This window comes from Puma concolor, chromosome D3, assembly GCF_028749965.1.
Source record: "Puma concolor isolate L17-30 chromosome D3, mPumCon1.1.hap2, whole genome shotgun sequence".
Taxonomy (NCBI): Eukaryota; Metazoa; Chordata; class Mammalia; order Carnivora; family Felidae; genus Puma; species Puma concolor.
Window position 1 is genome coordinate 51,989,935 of NC_141678.1, and position 20,438 is coordinate 52,010,372.

The window sequence follows — 20,438 nt, forward strand, 5'->3', positions numbered from 1 at the left end:
GCACAGAGCCTGATGTGAGGCTCGACTCACAAACAATGAGATCATGACCTGAGCCAAAGTCAGACGCTTAACTGAGCCACCCAGGCTCCCCATGACTAAATTTTAGACAGGTTTTTTCCTGACTATAGGTCCCTGACCTTCTCCTTCTTAAAGCATTTATTCTAGAATACTTGCAAATGTAAATTATTTTTCTGCCCTTTCAAGATATAAATATTCTCCTATATCTTTATACCCAGTAATATCTTTCTTAAGTACCTGAGAGCCATCCTTCGAAATACAATCATCAAAAAAATAGCCCCTCTCTCAGTTTGTGGAAGTGAAGGGTTTCTGTGGAAGACTCCAAAGAAGCCTAACTTATTTAAGCACCAAACAGCAAACAAAGGTGTCTTAATTTCATTGACTGACTTCCCCTTTAAAGTCCTCTAGTATTTTCCCTAGCTCACTTCAGCACTTAAAAACTCTCCCATTTGTTTTAGCGAGCTAGAGTTCAATCTCTCTTTTGTAATAGTTTTGATCTCTATTTAATAATCTTGAATAAAAACTCTCATGCTGTTTCATTCCATCCAGTTAATTTTTCTTGGAGAGTAATTAATGGAACATCAAAGGAGATGATATTAATCATGAAAAGCATTTAATTAATTCAAAAAAAGAGAAATAGGAGAACAGTAAGAGCCAATGAAACATACACACAAATAACAAGGGCTTAGAATTAAACCTGACCTTATCAATGTTCACATTAAATGTTAAGTATTTAAAATACACCAACTAAAAGACAGAAATTTCTAGTTTGCATTTAAAAAAAAAAAAAAAAAACATGGGGCGCCTGGGTGGCGCAGTCAGTTAAGCGTCCGACTTCAGCCAGGTCACGATCTCGCGGTCCGTGAGTTCGAGCCCCGCGTCAGGCTCTGGGCTGATGGCTCGGAGCCTGGAGCCTGTTTCCGATTCTGTGTCTCCCTCTCTCTCTGCCCCTCCCCCGTTCATGCTCTGTCTCTCTCTGTCCCCAAAATAAATAAACGTTGAAAAAAAAAATTAAAAAAAAAAAAAAAACAGGTATGTGCTGTCTGTAAGAAACACACTTTAAGACACAAAAACATTAAAATTAAAACATGGAGGGAAATTACCAGGGCTAAAGAAGCTCATTTTTGAATGACAAGGGGATCGATTCATTCACAAGAAAAAAAGATCCTAAATATTTATGCACTAGTAATGGACCTTCAAAACGTATGAAGAAAACATTGATAACATTGCAAACAGAAACAGACAAATCCATAATTACTGGTACAAATGACAATATTCCTCTCTCTCAATAACTGATATAACAAATAGAAAATCATAAAATGTATAGAAAAGATGAACAATATCATCCTCCAAGATGACTTACTAAACATTTATGGTACACCTCACCCAATGACAACAGTAAATGCATTTTTCTCAAATATGCATGGAATGTTTACCAAGACAGTTAATTTTCTGGGCAATAAAACAATTCTCAAATTTAAAAGATTCAAATAATACAGAGCACATCTTCTGAATAATTATTTTATTTACATTTATTTATTTTTGAGACACAGAGAGAGAGACAGAGCACAAGTGGGGGAGGGGCAGAGAGAGAAGGAGACACAGAATCTGAAGCAGGCTCCAGGCTCTGAGCTGTCAGCACAGAGCCCAACACGGGGCTCAAACCCACAAACCGTGAGATCATGACCTGAGCTGAAGTCAGACACTCAACCAACTGCACCACCCAGGTGCCCCTGAATAATTATTAATCAATAGTGGAAAGATCTCTAAAAATACTCCCATAGCTTATTTAGAAAATAAATAGTACATTTATAAACATCCCATTGGTTAAAGAAATTAAAAGGGAAAGATAAAATATTTAATCTGAATAAAAATGAAAACACAACCCAACACAATATGGGCTAGAGCTATGCACAGAATTAAAATCTGTACAACAAAACATTCGCAATAGAAAATAAAAACAAGTCAAAAATCAATGACTTCATTTTTACTCTAAGTAACTAGAAAAACAATAGCAAAGTAAAGAGAAACAGTGAGAAGCATAATGGAAATTAGTATAATAGGATTCAGAAAAACAACAGTGAAATCAATGAAACCAAGACTTGGCTCTAAAAAAGAACAAAGATGGAGGACTGGCACTACCTCCTATACTTATAGTATACCATACCTATAGTATGTCTTTAAGACATACTGTAAAACAAAGTAATTATTAGAATGATTAGGTGTAAAAATTGGAATATGGATAAATGGAACATGATAAAGAGTCCAGAAATAGTTCCACTCATATACAAACACATGATTTACAAAGTGAAAGAGATTTCAGTAAATAAATCTTCCATGAATGCTGCTAGAAATATTGTTTAGCCATTGGTAATAAAATTAACTTTGAGGCATGTTTTACACCATATACAAAAACTAATTCAAAATGAATCCCAGACTTAAATTTAAAATCTCAAACCATAACATTTTTAGAAATAACCTTAGGAGAATCTCTTTATTATCTTGACTGAGGCTAAGATTTCTGAGAATCAAAACAAACAAAATCCATTAAAAAAAAAAAAAGAAAACAAACAAACAAACAACTTGAAGCATAGGCTAAAGTGCAGGATCTTGAAGCTTCCAGCTTTCATTTTCTTTTTCAACATTACTTTGGCTGTTTGGAGTCTTTGAGGTTCCATACAAATTTTAGGATTGTTTGTTCTAGCTCTGAAAAGAATGCTGGTGCTATTTGGATTGGAATTGCATTCAATGTGTATATTGCTTTGGGTAGTATCAACATTTTAACAATATTTGTTCTTCCAAGCCATGAGCATGGAATGTGTTTCCATTTCTTTGTGTCTTCTTCACTTTCTTTCATAGGCTTTCCATAGTTTCCACTGTACAGATCTTTTACATCTTTGGTTAGGTTTATTCCTAGGTATTTTATGGTTCTTGGTGCAATTGCAAATGTGATCGATTCCTTGATATTTCTTGCTATTGCTTTGTTATCGTTATATAGAAATGCAACCAATTTCTGTACATTGATTTTATATCCTACAACTTTGCTGAATTCATTATCAGTTCTAACAGTTTTTCGGTGGAGTCTTTCAGGTTTTCAATGTAGAGTATCATGTCATGGACTTCTTTTTTGCCAATTTGGAAGCTTTTTTTTCATTTTGTTGTCTGATTGCTGAGGCTACGACTTCCAACATTATGTTAAACAACAGTGGCGAGAGTGGACATCCCTGTAGGTTCCTGATCTCAGGGGGGAAGCTCTCAGTTTTTCCCATTGAGAATGATATTAGTGGTGGGCTTTTCATACATGCCTTTTATGATGTTAAGGTATGTTCCTTCTAACCTGACTTTCTTGAGTATTTTTATTAAGAAAGGATGATGTATTTTGTCAAATGCTTTTTCTGCATCTATGGTTCTTATACTTTCTTCTATCAATGTGATATATCACATTGATTGATTTTCGAATATTGAACCACCCCTACATCCCAGGAATGAATCCCACTTGATCACGGTGAATAATTATTTTAATATACTGTTGAATTCGATTTGCTAGTATCTTGTTGAGAATTTTGGCATCCAGATTCATCACAGATACTGGCCTAAAATTTTTTTAGTGGGGTCTTTGTCTGGTTTGGGAATCAAGATAATGCTAGCTTCATAAAATGAGTCTAGAAGCTTTCCTTCCATTTCTATTTTTTGGAACAGCTTGAGAAGAATAGGTATTAACTCTGCTTTAAATGTCTGGTATAATTCCCCTAGGAAGCCATCTGGCCCAGGACTCTTATTTATTGGGAGATTTTTGATGACTGATTCAATTTCTTCATTGGTTATAGGTTGTTCAAGCTTTCTATTTCTTCCCATTTGGGTTCTGGAAGTGTGTTGGTATCTAGGAATTTTTCCATTTCTTCCAGATTGTCCAGGTTGTTGGCATATAATTTTACATAGTATCCTATAATTGTTTGTATTTCTATGGTGTTGGTTGTGATCTCTCCTCTTTCAATAGTGATTTTTACCTATTTGGGTCCTCTCTCTTTTTGAGAAGTCTGGCTAGGGGGTTATCAATTTTGTTTAGTCTTTCAAAAAAGCAGCTCTTAGATTCATTGATCTGTTCTACTGTTTTTTTTTTTCTTTTAGATTCTATATTATTTATTTCTGCTCTAAACTTTATTATCTCTCTTCTGCTTGCTTTGGAGTTTCTTTGCTGCTCTGTTTCTAGTTCCTTTAGGTGTAAGGTTAGTTTCTGTATTTGGGATTTTTCTTGCTTCTTGAGATAGGACTGAATTGTGATGTATTTTCCTCTTAAGACTGTTTTTGCTGCATCCCAAAGGGTTTGGACTGTTGTGTTTTCATTTCCATTTGCTTCCATATATATTTTTTAAGTTCTTTAATTTCCTGGTTGACCCCTTCATTCTTTAGTAGAATGTTCTTTAACCTCCTTGCAGTTGGAGGCTTTCCAAATTTTTTTTCTTGTGGTTGATTTCAAGTTTCACAGTGTTGTGATCTAAAAATATGCATGGTATGATCTCAATCCTTTTATATTTGTTGTGAGCTGTTCTGTGACCCAGCATGTGATCTATTTTGGAGAACGTGCCATGTGTACTCAAGAAGAATGTATATGCTGCTGCTTTGGGATGAAAAGATCTGAATTTATTTGTTAAGTCCATCTGGTCCAATGTATCATTCAGAGCTATTGTTTCCTTACTGATTTTCTGCCTAGATGATCTGTCCATTGTTGTAAGTGGAGTATTAAAGTGCCCTACAATCACAGTATTGTTATCTATATATTTATGTTTGTGATTAATTGATTCATGTATTTGGATTCTTTCACGTTGGGGACATCAACATTTACAACTGTTAGTTCTTGATGGCTAGACCCCTAAATTATGATATAATGAACTTCTTCATTTCTTGTTCCAGTCTTTGTTTTAAAATCTAGTTTGTCTGATATAAGTATGGCTGCTCTGTTTTTTTTTTGTTTTGTTTTGTTTTGTTTTGTTTTTTTGACATCCTGTAGCATGATAGATGGTTCTCCATCCCCTCACTTACAATCTGCAGGTATCCTCAGGTCTAAAATGAGTCTCTTATAGGCAGCAGATAGATTGATCTTGTTTTTTTTATCCATTATGATACCCTATATCTTTTCATGGGGGCATTTATTCCATTTACATTCAGAGTGATTGTTGAAAGCTATGGATTTAGTGTCATAGTGTGACCTGTAGGTTTCATGCTTGTGGTGATGTCTCTGCTCCTTTATAGTCTTTGCAGCATTCCACTCCGAGTCCCCCTTAGGGATCTCCTGCAGGGCTAGTTTAGTGGTCATGAACTCCTTTAGTTTTTGTTTGTATGGGAATGCCTTTATCTCTCCTTCTATTCTGAATGACAGCCTTTCTGGATAAAGGAGTCTTGGCTGGACATTTTTCCAATTCATCACATTTAATATTTCCTGCAACTCCCTCCTGGCCTGCCAAGTTTCAGTGGACAAGTCTGCTATTACCCTTATGTGTCTACCCTTGCAGGTTAAGGTCCTTTTGTCCTTAGCTGCTTACTTAATTCTCTCTTTATCTTTGTATTTTGCCAGTTTCACTATGATATGTTGTGGTGTTGACCTGATATATTGATTTTGAAATGAGTTCTCTGTGCCTCCTGGTTTGGATGCCTGTCTCTTTCCCCAGATTAGGGAAGTTCTCAGCTATAATTTGTTCAAATAAACCTTCTGCCTATGTCTCTCTCTCTTCCTCTTCTGGAACTCCTATTGATACAGACATTATTTCATTTCATTGAATCACTTTAATCTCTAAATCTCCCCTTGTGGTTGAGTAATTACTTTTCTCTTTTCTTAGCTTCCTCATTTTCCATAATTTTATCTTCTATTTTACCTATTCTCTCCTCTGCTTTCCCATCCTTGCTGTCACTGCATCTAGTTTATTTTGCATCTCATTTACAACATTTCTTAATTCATCGTGACTATTTCTTAGATCCTTGATCTCTGCAGCAATAGATTCTCTGCTGTCTTCTATGCTTTTTTCAAACCCAGCTATTAGTCTTATGACTATTATCATAAATTCTTGATTAGATATATTGTTTGTGTCTATTTTGAGCAATTCTCTGGCTGTCGTTTCTTCCTGGAATTTCTTTTCAGGAGAATTCTTCCATTTCAACATCTTGGGTAGTTTTCTGTCCTTTATGTGTTTTAATACACATAGACCAGTGGAATAGAATAGAGAACCAAGTATTGGACCCACAAATGTATACCCAACTAATCTTCAACAAATCAGGAAAAAGTATCTAATGGACAAAAGACAGTGTCTTTAGCAAATGGTGCTGGGAGAGCTGGATGTCAACATGCAGAAGAATGGAACTGGACACTTTCTTACACCATACACAAAAATAAATTCAAAATGGATGAAAGACCCAAATATGGGACAGGAAACCATCAAAATCCAAGAAGAGAAAACAGGCAACAACCACTTTGACCTCGGCTGCAGCAACTTCTTACCTGACATGTCTCTGAAGGCAAGGGAAATAAAAGCAAAAATGAACTATTAGGACTTCATCTAGATAAAAACCTGCACAGAAAAGGAAACAATCAACAAAACTAAAAGGCAATCAATGGAATGGGAAAAGATATTTGCAAATGACACATTGGAGAAAGGCTTAGTATCAAAATATCTATAAAGAACTTACAAAACTCAACACCTGAAAAACAAATAATCCAGTGAAGAAATGGGTAGAAGACATGAATAGAGACTTTTTCAAAGAAGACATCCAAATGGCTGACACATGAAAAGATGTTCAACATTGCTCATCATCAGGGAAATACAAATCAGACCACATTGAGATACCACCTCATACCAGTCAGAGTGGCTAAAAGTAACAATTCAGGAAACAACAGATGTTGGCAAGAATGTGAAGAAAGAGAAACCCTCTTGCACTGATGGTGGGAACGCAAACTGGTGCTATCACTCTGGAAAACAGTATGGAGGTTCCTCAAAACATTAAAAATATAATTACCCTATGACCCAGCAATAATACTACTAGGAATTTATCCAAGGGATAGAGGAGTGATGATTCACAGCAGCACATGTACCCATGTACCCCAATGTTTATAGCAGCACCATCAACAGTAGCTAAATTATGGAAAGAGCCCAAATGTCCACCAACTGATGAATGGATAAAGAAGATGTGGTGTACACACACACACACACACACACACACACACACACACACACACACAATGGAATACTAATTGGCAAATAAAAAGAATGAAATCTTGTCATTTGCAACAATGTGGATGGAACTGGAGGGTATTATGCTAAGTGAAATAAATCAGAGAAAGACAGATATCATATGTTTTCACTCATATGTGGAGTTGAGAAACTTAACAGAAGAAAATAGGGGAAGGGAAAGCAAAAAAAATGTTACAAACAGAGAAGAAGGCAAACTATAAGAGACTCTTAAATACAGAGAACAAATTGAGGGTTGATGGGGTGGGGGGACAGGGAAGGCACACAAAATAGGTGATGGGCATTGAGGAGGGCACTTGTTGGGATGAGCACTGGGTGTTGTGTGTAAGTGATGAATCATGGAAATCTACTCCCAAAGCCAAGAGCACAGTGTACACATTGTACATTAGCTAACTCAACAATAAATTATATGTTAAAAAAAACTTGATAAATTGGTCTTCATGAAAATTAAAATGTCTACTTCTTCAGATATACTATAAAGAAAATAGTATAGTAATAAACAATAATAAAATATTAAATACATAAAAACAATAATCCAAACTGGGAAAAATATATGCAAATAATAATTAAATTAAATAATATGTATTCATATTACATATAAATAAATCTCAACATTCAATAATTAGAAAAAAACAACTCTATTAAAAATGGACAAAAACTAGGGGCGCCTGGGTGGCTCAGTCGGTTGAGTGTCTGACTTCGGCTCAGGTCATGATCTCAATCTGTGGGCTCGAGCCCCGCGTCGGGCTCTGTGCTGACAGCTCAGAGGCTGGAGCCTGTTTCAGATTCTGTGTCTCCCTCTTTCTCTGACCCTCCCCTGTTCATGCTCTCTCTCTGTCTCAAAAATAAATAAATGTTAAAAAAAATTTTTTTAATGTACAAAAAGTTAAAGTGATATTTTCCCAAAAATTACTTACGAATATAAATAAGACATGGCTACTAAATTTATTGTGCAATCTTCAGTGAGATCATAGAACAGAAAAGGGACATTAGGTGAAAACTAGGAAATCTGAATAAAGAATACACTTCAGTAAGTAATAAACAAACAATAATTATGTATAGCTCCTTTTCATATATCTATTCTTTCTTATTTAGTGATTTTGCATCATTTATTTTGTGTGGCTGTGGTAGGCAGAATAAGGATCTGACAAAAATATTCATGCCCTACTCATTGGAGCCTATGAATACTTTTTCTCTACTTGGCAAAAGGTTTTTTTTTTTCTAGTTCCAATTAATGTAAGAACCTTGAAATAGGGAGATCATCTTGGATTGTCCAGATAGAGCCAATATAATCACGTGAGCCCTTAGAAACCAGAACTCTTTGCATCTGGAAGCAAGAAAGAAATTTGGCAGAAGGGGAAATCAGTGATATCCCAAGCCTGAGAAGGATTTGGTTCATGTTGTTGGCTTTGAGAAGTAGGGACTCATGTGCAAGAACCATGGATGGGTTTGTAGGAGGCAAGGGCTCTCTCAGATGGCAGTCAGTATGAAAAAAGGACCTCAGAAACTGGATTATGACAACCACTTGAATGAACAGATTCCTCCCAGAGATTTCTGAGAAGAGCCTATCTGGCGGACAACTTGATTTCAGTCATGTGACACTGGAGGAAAGCAACCACCTGAACTAACCTGGACTTCAGACCTAGAGAACTGTGAGATAATACATTTGATTGCTTTAAGACATCAAGTTTTTAGTAATTTGTTATAGTAATAATGGAAAAGTATAATATTTTCTGTCTTATATAAAATAAACACAAAACTTTGTCTAGTATTTTGCATCTTACTCTCAATGAGTCAAAATTCCAATGGCTGTGAATCCTCGCTAACTGTAGTTGTTGTGTAATGGTGTCTAATTTTGAACTTAATTTTATTCTTACAAATGACGAATAAGGTTGAGCATCTTTCATGTGCTTTGCTATTTGTATATATATTTTTGGTGAAGTGTATGCACAAAACTTTTGCCAATATTTTTATTGGGTTGCTAATTTATAGTCAATTTTCATTATTCACAGCTTTTGTATCTGCAAATTTGCAGTTTGTAAAAATGTATTGATAACTCTGAAATCAATATTCAACATCATTTGCATACATCCATATAGCAGAGCAATGAAAAATTTGAGTCACTCACTATGCCTCTTCCCAGGTGAAGTCAAACAGACCACTCTCTGTCCCATTGTTTTAGCTCTCACACTCAGGTTTCCTTTTGGCAGTCTATTTAATGCAATGTTTTTCACATTTTTTGTGTGTTGTGTTGGTGATTTCACAGATTAAAATGTCCTTCAAATGTAATGTTGAAATGATGTGTGATGTTCTTGAATGTAAGAAGGATACATTATGTCTTATGGAGAAAATGGATCTGCTAGATAAGCTTTCTCCAGCTATGAGTTATAATGCTGTTGGCTGTTATTTCTATTTTAATTATTCAATACTGATATTAAATAAGGTGTCTTAAAACAGAAAAACACATAAAACAAGGTTATGTATTGATCGGTTAATGAAAATGTTTCAATCAGAGACTTGTTAGTAACCTAACCCTATATTTCCCCTAGGAACAATGTTCTATATTCAGAAATTCAGTGTCTGACAACTTCGCAGACAGAACCATCATGAATAATGAAAATCCAGTGTACTTACTTTGAGTATTCTTCATATATTCTGGATATAAATCTTCTCTCTGATAAACGATTTGCAAAGACTCCCTGTTTATGGCTTGCTTTTTAATGCTCTTTACAAATAAAAGAGTATTCTTTATGGAACAAAACATTTTAATTTTGATAAAGTTTAATTTGTAGATTGTATTTGTTATTGTTTGTGCCCCTTGTGTTTTATCTGAGAACACTTGGTCTAAAATGAGATTTTAACGATTTTCTCCTAGGCTCTCCTTTAAGAGTTTATAGTTTTACATTTCAGATTTGCTTTACGATCTGTTTAGTTTTTCTATACAGTGTGAGGTATAGGTTGATGTTCTTTTTTTTTTATTTATTTGTTTTTTTTCAATATATGATATTTATTGTCAAATTGGTTTCCATACAACACCCAGTGCTCATCCCAAAAGGTGCCCCCCCTCAATACCCATCACCCACTCTCCCACCCAGCATCAACCCTCAGTTTGTTCTCAGTTTTTAAGAGTCTCTTATGCTTTGGTCTCTCCCACTCTAACCTCTTTTTTTTTTCCTTCCCCTCCCCCATGGGTTTCTGTTAAGTTTCTCAGGATCCACATAAGAGTGAAAACATATGGTATCTGTCTTTCTCTGTATGGCTTATTTCACTTAGCGTCACACTGTCCAGTTCCATCCACATTGCTACAAAGGGCCATATTTCATTATATCTCATTGCCACATAGTATTCCATTGTGTATATAAACTGTAATTTCTTTATCTATTCATCAGTTGATGGACATTTAGGCTCTTTCCATAATTTGGCTATTGTTGAGAGTGCTGCTATAAACATTGGGGTACAAGTGCCCCTATGCATCAGTACACCTGTATCCCTTGGATAAATTCCTAGCAGTGCTACTGCTGGGTCATAGGGTAGGTCTATTTTTAATTTTTTGAGGAATCTCCATACTGTTTTCCAGGGTAGCTGCACCAGTTTGCATTCCCATCAACAGTGCAAGAGGGTTCCCATTTCTCCACATCTTCTCCAGCATCTATAGTCTGATTTGTTCATTTTGGCCACTCTGACTGGCGTAAGGTGATATCTGAGTGTGGTTTTGATTTGTATTTCCCTGATGAGAAGCGACGTTGAGCATCTTTTCATGTGCCTGTTGGCCATCCGGATGTCTTCTTCAGAGAAGTGTCTATTCATGTTTTCTGCCCATTTCTTCACTGGGTTGTTTTTTGGGTGTGGAGTTTGGTGAGCTCTTTATAGATTTTGGATGCTAGCCCTTTGTCCGATATGTCATTTGCAAATATCTTTTCCCATTCCGTTGGTTGTCTTTTACTTTGGTTGGTTGTTTCCTTTGCTGTGCAGAAGGTTTTTATCTTCATAAGGTCCCAATAGTTCATTTTTGCTTTTAATTCCCTTGCCTTTGGGGATGTGTCAAGTAAGAAATTGCTACGACTGAGGTCAGAGAGGTCTTTTCCTGCTTTCTCCTCTAGGGTTTTGATGGTTTCCTGTCTCACATTCAGGTCCTTTATCCATTTTGAGTTTATTTTCGTGAATGGTGTGAGAATGTGGTCTAGTTTCAACCTTCTGCATGTTGCTGTCCAGTTCTCCCAGCACCATCTGTTAAACAGACTTTTCTCCATTGGATGTTCTTTCCTCCTTTGTCAAAGATTAGTTGGCCATACGTTTGTGGGTCTAGTTCTGGGGTTTCTACTCTATTCCATTGGTCTATTTGTCTGTTTTTTCTGCCAATACCATGCTGTCTTGATGATGACAGCTTTGTAGTAGAGGCTAAAGTCTGGGATTGTGATGCCTCCTGCTTTGGTCTTCTTCTTCAAAATTACTTTCACTATTCGGGGCCTTTAGTGGTTCCATATGAATTTTAGGATTGCTTGTTCTAGTTTTGAGAAGAATGCTGGTGAAATTTTGATTGGGATTGCATTGAATGTGTAGATAGCTTTGGGTAGTATTGACATTTTGACAATATTTATTCTTCCAATCCATGAGCATGGAATGTTTTTCCATTTCTTTATATCTTCTTCAATTTCCTTCATAAGCTTTCTATAGTTTTCAGCATATAGATCTTTTACATCTTTGGTTAGATTTATCCCTAAGTATTTTATGCTTCTTGGTGCAATTGTGAATGGGATCAGTTTCTTTATTTGTCTTTCTGTTGCTTCATTATTAGTGTACAAGAATACAACTGATTTCTGTACATTGATTTTGTATCCTGCAACTTTGCTAAATTCATGTATCAGTTCTAGCAAACTTTTGGTGGAGTCTATTGGATTTTCCATGTATAATATCATGTCATCTGCAAAAAGTGAAAGGTTAACTTCGTCTTTGACAATTTTGATCCTTTGATTTCTTTTTGTTGTCTGATTGCTGATGCTAGAACTTCCAACACTATGTTAAACAACAGCGGTGAGAGTGGGCATCCCTGTCGTGTTCCTGATCTCAGGGAAAAAGCTCTCAGTTTTTCCCCATTGAGGATGATGTTAGCTATGGGCTTTTCATAAATGGCTTTTATGATCTTTAAGTATGTTCCTTCTATTCCGACTTTCTCAAGGGTTTTTATTAAGAAAGGTGACTGAATTTTGTCAAATGCCTTTTCTGCATCGATTGACAGGATCATATGGTTCTTATCTTTTCTTTTATTAATGTGATGTATCACACTGATTGATTTGCGAATGTTGAACCAGCCCTGCATCCCAGGAATGAATCCCACTTGATCATGGTGAATAATTCTTTTTATATGCTGTTGAATTCGATTTGATAGTATCTTATGGAGAATTGTTGCATCCATATTCATCAGTGATATTGGCCTGTAGTTCTCTTTTTTTGCTGGGTCTCTCTCTGGTTTAGGAATCAAAGTAATACTGGCTTCACAGAATGAGTCTGGAAGTTTTCCTTCCCTTTCTATTTTTTGGAACAGCTTGACAAGGAGAGGTATTATCTCTGCTTTAAACGTCTGGTAGAACTCCCCTGGGAGGCCATCTGGTCCTGGACTCTTATTTGTTGGGATATTTTTGATAACGGATTCAATTTCTTCACTGGTTATAGGTCTGTTCAAGCTTTCTATTTCCTCCTGATTGAGTTTTGGAAGCACGTGGGTGTTTAGGAATTTGTCCATTTCTTCCAGATTGTCCAGTTTTTACATATAATTTTTCATAGTTTTCCCTGATAATTGCTTGTATCTCTGAGGGATTGGTTGTAATAATTCCATTTTCATTCATGATTTTATCTATTTGGGTCATCTCCCTTTTCTTTTTGAGAAGCCTGGCTAGAGGTTTATCAATTTTGTTTATTTTTTCGAAAAACCAACTCTTGGTTTCGTTGATCTGCTCTACAGTTTTTTTAGATTCTATATTGTTTATTTCTGCTCTGATCTTTATTATTTCTCTTCTTCTGCTGGGTTTAGGCTGTCTTTGCTCTTCTGCTTCTATTTCCTTTAGGTGTACTGTTAGATTTTGTATTTGGGATTTTTCTTGTTTTTTGAGATAGGCCTGGATAGCAATGTATTTTCCTCTCAGGACTGCCTTTGCTGCATCCCAAAGCGTTTGGATTGTTGTATTTTCATTTTCCTTTGTTTCCATATATTTTTTAATTTCTTCTCTAATTGCCTGGTTGACCCACTCATTCTTTAGTAGGGTGTTCTTTAACCTCCATTCTTTTGGAGGTTTTCCAGACTTTTTCCTGTGGTTGATTTCCAGCTTCATAGCATTGTGGTCTCAAAGTATGCATGGTATGATTTCAATTCTTGTATACTTATGAAGGGCTGTTTTGTGACCCAGTATGTGGTCTATCTTGGAGAATGTTCCATGTGCACTCGAGAAGAAAGTATATTCTGTTGCTTTGGGATGCAGAGTTCTAAATATTTCTGTCAAGTCCATCTGATCCAATGTCTCATTCAGGGCCCTTGTTTCTTTATTGACCATGTGTCTAGATGATCTAACCATTTCTGTAAGTGGAGTGTTAAAGTCCCCTGCAATTACCACATTCTTATCAATAAGTTTGCTTATGTTTGTGAGTAACTGTTTTACATATTTGGGGGCTCCCGTATTCGGCACATAGACATTTATAATTGTTAGCTCTTCCTGATGGATAGACCTTGTAATTATATATAATGCCCTTCTTCATCTCTTGTTACAGCCTTTAATTTAAAGCCTAGTTTGTCTGATATAAGTATGGCTACTCCAGCTTTCTTTTGACTTCTAGTAGCATGATAAATAGTTCTCCATCCCCTCACTCTCAATCTGAAGGTGTCCTCAGGTCTAAAATGAGTCTCTTGTAGATAGCAAATAGATGGGTCTTGTTTTTTTATCCATTCTGATACCCTATGTCTTTTGGTTGGCGCATTTAGTCCACTTACTTTCAGTGTTATTATAGAAAGATATGGGTTTAGAGTCATTGTGATGTCTGTGTTTTATGCTTGTAGTGATGTCTCTGGTACTTTGTCTCACAGGATCCCCCTTAGGATCTCTTGGAGGGCTGGTTTAGTGGTGACAAATTCCTTCATTTTTTGTTTGTTTGGGAAGACCTTTATCTCTCCTTCTATTCTAAATGATAGACTTGCTGGATAAAGGATTCTCGGCTGCATATTTTTCCTGTTCATCACATTGAAGATCTCCTGCCAGTCCTTTCTGGTCTGCCAAGTTTCAAAAGAGAGATCGGTCACGAGTCTTATAGGTCTCCCTTTATATGTTAGAGCAAGTTTACCCCTCAGTGCTTTCAGAATTTTCTCTTTATCCTTGTATTTTGCCAGTTTCACTATGATATGTCATGCAGAAGATCGATTCAAGTTACGTCTGAAGGGAGTTCTCTGTGCCTCTTGGATTTCAATGCCTTTTTCCTTCCCCAGATCAGGGAAGTTCTCAGCTATGATTTCTTCAAGTACACCTTCAACACCTTTTCCTCTCTCTTCCTCCTCTGGGATACCAATTACAGGTAGATTATTTCTCTTTAGTGCATCACTTAGTTCTCTAATTTTCCCCTCATACTCCTGGATTTTTTTATCTCTCTTTTTCTCAGCTTCTTCTTTTTCCATAATTTTATCTTTTAGTTCACCTATTCTCTCCTCTGCCTCTTCAATCCGAGCCGTGGTTGTTTCCATTTTATTTTGCAACTCGTTGATAGCATTTTTTTAGCTCCTCCTGACTGTTCCTTAGTCCCTTGATCTCTGTAGCAATAGATTATCTGCTGTCCTCTCTACCTGTTTTCAAGCCCAGCAATTAATTTTATGACTAGTCTTCTAAATTCACTGTTATATTGTTTAAATCCCTTTTGATCAGTTCATTAGCTGTTGTTATTTCCTGGAGATTCTTTTCAGGGGAATTCTTCTGTTTCATCATTTTGGAAAGAACTACAGGGCACTTCCCCTGTGCTGTCTTGAATAACTTGCATTGGTGGGCGGGGCCGCAGTCAGAACTGATGTCTGCCCCCAGCCCACCGCTGGGCCACAGTCAGACTGGAGTGTGCCTTCTCTTTCCCTCTCCTAGGGGCGGGATTCACTGTGGGGTGGCGTGGCCTGTCTGGGCTACTTGCACACTGCCAGGCTTGTGGTGCTGGGGATCTGGCATATTAGCTGGGGTGGATCGGCAAGGTGCACAGGGGCGGGAGGGGCAGGCTCAACTCACTTTTCCTTCGGAGATCTGCTTCGGGAGGGGCCCTGCGGCACCGGGAGGGAGTCAGACCCGTCGCTGGAGGGATGGATCCGCAGAAGCACAGCATTGGGTGTTTGCACAGTGCAAGCCAGTTCCCTGGCAGGAATGGTTCCCCATGGGATTTTGGCTGGGAGATGGGCGAGGGAGATGGTGCTGGCGACTGCCTTTGTTCCCTGCCAAGCTGTGCTCTGTCGTCCGGGGCTCAAAGACTCTCCCTCCTGTTGTCCTCCAGCCTTCCCGCTCTCTGAGCAGAGCTGTTAACTTATAACCTTCCAGATGTTAAGTCCCGCTCACTGTCAGACACACTCCGTCTGGCCCCTCCACTCTTGCCAGCCAGACTGTGGGCTCTGCTTGGCAGGCTGGCTGCCCCTCTGCTCCGGCTCCCTCCCACCAGTCCCTGTAGTTTGTAGTGTCCACCCCCTCTCCGCCCTTCCTACCCTCTCCTTGGGCCTCTCATCTGCGCTTGGTTCCAGAGAATCCGTTCTGCTAGTCTTCTGTCGGTTTTCTGGGTTATTTAGGCAGGTGTAGGTGGAATCTAAGTGATCAGCAGGACGTGGTGAGCCCAGCATCTTCCTACACCGCCATCTTCCCTCTCTCTTCCAGGGCTGCAGTCTCGATGTTCCTTTAATTGATATGCATGTCTACTAATTCCAACACTATTTGTTGAAAAAATTGCCTTTTTGCTATTGATCTACTATTGCCCTTTAGCTAAGATATATTTGTGTGGGTAAATTTCTGGAATTTCTATTCTGTTTCATTGTGAATGATACTAACTTTATAAAATTTTGTTTCTAACATTTTATTTTTAGTGTATAAAAACAAGGTTGATATTTTTATATTTATCTTGTTAAATTCACTCATTCTAAGAGCTTTTTTGAAGATTCATGGGATTTTCTGCATAGACAATTATGCCATCTGTCAATAGGGATAGTTTAATTTTGTCCTTTCCTATCCAAATGCCTTATATTTCTTTTACTACATTTATGCATTTGTTCTATTACTCCATTATTTTTATTAACTTCTTAATATCTATAGGTCATTAATGATATCCCCTTTTTAGTCTAGACATTGATAGTTTGTGTTCTCTCTTATTTATTTACTTAATCAACAGTGCCTCAGGTTTATCAATTTTATTGATCATTTTGAAGAGCTATATTTTATATTATTTCTCCTAATATTTGTACTTTTCAAAGTTTATTGATATTGCTTTTCTCCTAATTATTTCCTTTCATTTAAAGATTGAATTTGTTTCATTTCACTTTTCATTTCTAAGTGACACTTAAACTATTCACTTGAAACCTTACTTCCAATATGACAATCTCTAACATTTAAATGTTTAGACTGTTCATGTGTCTAGAACATTTGATGTGATAATTAATGTGGTTATTATTAATATTATCATCATTGTCATCATCTCTTTTGGATTTTGTTCCTGTTTCTACTACAATTTCCACCTCTATTGTTTTAAAATATTTGTATATTGGTTTCAGTATTCCATTTTAATTTATCTCTTGATGTTCTGATTTTATATTGTTAAATGTTTTAGTGGCTGTTTTAGGAATTTCAATATTCTTTAAAACATTACACATTTACTCGAAATTAATATTTTGTCACTTCAAATAAGACATATAAACTTTACAACATATAGGTCCGTTTATCCTTTCCCATTATGATGCAGTTTTCAGATCTATGACAGCTATATACATTGAAAATACCATCAGATGATACCATCATTTTGATTTCCATAGATTTACATTTTTTACAAACTTCAGAGGTAAAAAATATTTTATTCACCAAGTAATTTAAAATCTATGCTGTTTTCATTCATTTCTGGCATTCCAGGATGCCCTTTGCTATCAATTTCCATCCATGTGAGATATTCCCTTTAGCATTTCTTTTAAAATACTAATACTCTGTATAAACTCTCTTTTTCTTCATTTGAGGTGCTTTATTTTATCTATACTTCCAAAGGATATTTACTGAATATAGGATTCAAGATTGATGATTCTTTTGTTTCAGTACTTGAAAAATATTATTGCATCGTCTTCTCAACTCAATGGCTTCTGATGAGTAATCTGCTATCAAATCAGTTTCCCTATATGTAATTTGTTGCTTTGGGGGTGGCGGATGCTAATAAGATTTTTTTCTTTATTTTTGGTATTCAGATAGTTGATTATGATATCACGTGGTTTGGATTTCTTTAAGTTGATCTTATTTGGAGTTTACTATGTTCTTGAATATGTAAATTTTTATCTTTAATGAAATTTGGGAACTTTTCAGGAATTCTTTTTCTATAATTTTTGTCTGCTACTATCCATCTTCTCCTTCTGGCTCCTATCACATGAATATTGGACTTTTTGACATCGTTCTACTGGTCCCCAAAAGTCTTGTCTTTTTAAACTTTTCAGGTTTTTCATGATTCCAACATTTGAGCAGTTGAGGTTGACATTCATTGATTACCTTTTCAGTTGAATATAATTTAGGTTTCCCTTTTTATGTGTATATTATAAAAAAAATTGGTATGTACCTTTGTCATTTGGAATGTCATGTGACTCTGGGTCCTGTTTACAACTTCTAGATAATATTGATTTTTGTTGTTTTAGCAGGGAGTCGATTAGGTTAAGACAAAATGTCATTCTTAATTTTCTGCTGACTGCTTCTGATGTGTATTTAGTTTATAAAACCTTTGCAGCAGTATCATGGCCCATCCTTATTTTATAATTCTCAGTCTGAAATCTGGAAATTGGTTTTTAAACTGTATTTCAATGTTCAAAACCTTTTCTATGCTGACTCAAGTCAGTTTCATGCATGTACAGCTATGGCGTAAACATTGGTCTTGACACCGCTGCTGTTAAATTTAAAGCAGTCTTTCTCCAGCCCCTCTTCCTTTTGTTATCTTTCCCACTCCATTCTATGTTTCCCAGTGTTCCTCTTCCCAAGGTTCTTTCTATGAACAAGGGTTTTAGATCTCCCTCACTATTGTCAGAATTCTGTTTCCTAAGGTCTGTCACAATTATGTTGGTTGGAAATTGGGCAAGTCTCCTCTTTACTGGCATTCATCTGGTGTAAAAGAAAAAACCTTCAACATATTCTAAAATTTTGTAAGAGAATGATATGACTCATGGAAAGGTGTTTTGGCCCCAAAATTCTATAGAACACTCTTTGGAATATTAGTAGTTAGAAAGAATGATAATAATCATGAAAAATCTGTAGAGTGTAATCTGTAAATGTTCTGTTGATTCTTAGTGTCTGTTCACTGAAATACAGTATTCCAGCAATCTAAGAGATAAAAGGTAATTCGTTCCCCCGCATCATCATAGTTTCTCATTTGTTAAACTTCAAATTTTGTAATTACTGTTGTATTGCTCTTCCTTTCCACAAATGACTTGCTATTCTAATTAGTAAAGATTTAGGAGCAGATGACAAAAAGAAACTAGTAGCATAAAAATACCATCTCTATTCACTACGAAATATAAGAATGTTTGCTCAACTCACTTTTCTCTCTAATTCAGTTGCCAAACATCATTTCTATTTTGAATACTTTTTCTATTTTGCAATAAAATGCATCACTTGATTACCAAAGTCATACCAGAACAGTCAAATAATTCTGTTAAAATCCCATGTATATCTATCTTATACATAAGAATCTATAACAACCCAACATAAAATGAGCAGATAATGGTTTTAAAATTCTAACACTTGAATCAAGAAAAGCAAATAATTAACAACAACAACAACAACAACAACACATTAAAACCTTTTAAAAATGCACAAAAGTCTCCTTCCATAAATGTAAAAAAGTTTTCTTCCACTTCTTTTTTTCTTTTCACTAGGGTCTTGCTAATCATTGCATATCAGCATCAAGAAAATTAAAATTACTTCTTATTACATTTTATTATTTTCTGTTTTGTCTCATTAGTAATATTGCATGAGAGTTGTTTTCTATTATGTTTTATTACTGCATTTTAGAGTAAGTAATGATTTGGGAGATGGTTTGAAAACATGAATACTCTTTACTACTATTGGGAAATATTTTCTAATTTCTAATATCTACTTACCAAAGAACTTCTGGGAAAGAAAAACATTTAAAAGTTTATGAATGTGTAATATATAGCAGACACTAACAGAAAAAAATATATTAAAGTAGCATTTTGTAGAAGAGCTATTACCTAATATTTCCCACTGTGAGCAGCTAAGTAGTCATCCTTATCAGGTGGACTCCAACATTCCATCTTATCCAGCTACTCATTCATCTCAAAAATGCCTTTTTTAAAATTTTTAAATGTGCATTTTTAATATGCATTTTTAAAAATCAAAAGATTGAGATTGTTCAAATTTTTAGTGAAAAACAAGAATTATACTAGGCAATTATTCTAACCATGATTACATAAAACAATGAAAAGTCTTTGATTCAAGCATGTACAATGAAAACGGTAACAAGATTTTATTATTCCTGAATTTCTTCTCCTCATTAGAAACCAGAAAGAACTCTTGCAACAACATGTAGGTAAGATAAAACTCTGCCCTGGACTAGTCTGTATCCCTCTTTGTTATTCTTCTGTTGATATTATCCTCACCATTTTCTGCCAAATTTTCTTCCCTGGAAATAAATTTTTGAGTGTGGTTAGTAAAAAAAACCTGGTTTCATACCTTAGTTCAACCAAATTACCAGCTGTGTGGTCCTGAGTAAAATATTTTATCTCTCTTGCTTAAATGTATAATGTATCTCTCTTTAATTTCTATGGTAAAGAGAACCATAGCTTGCTTCTTGCTAACAAGAAGCTTCCTTTGCCATACCTCTAGGATTTATGTACTTATTTTCATTAAAATAGTGAAAGATATTGGCTGTTTGCATGTGCTGTCCTGCATGTTTCCTTAGCCCTGCAGCTCTATGTAACTGTGTAAGCTGTTT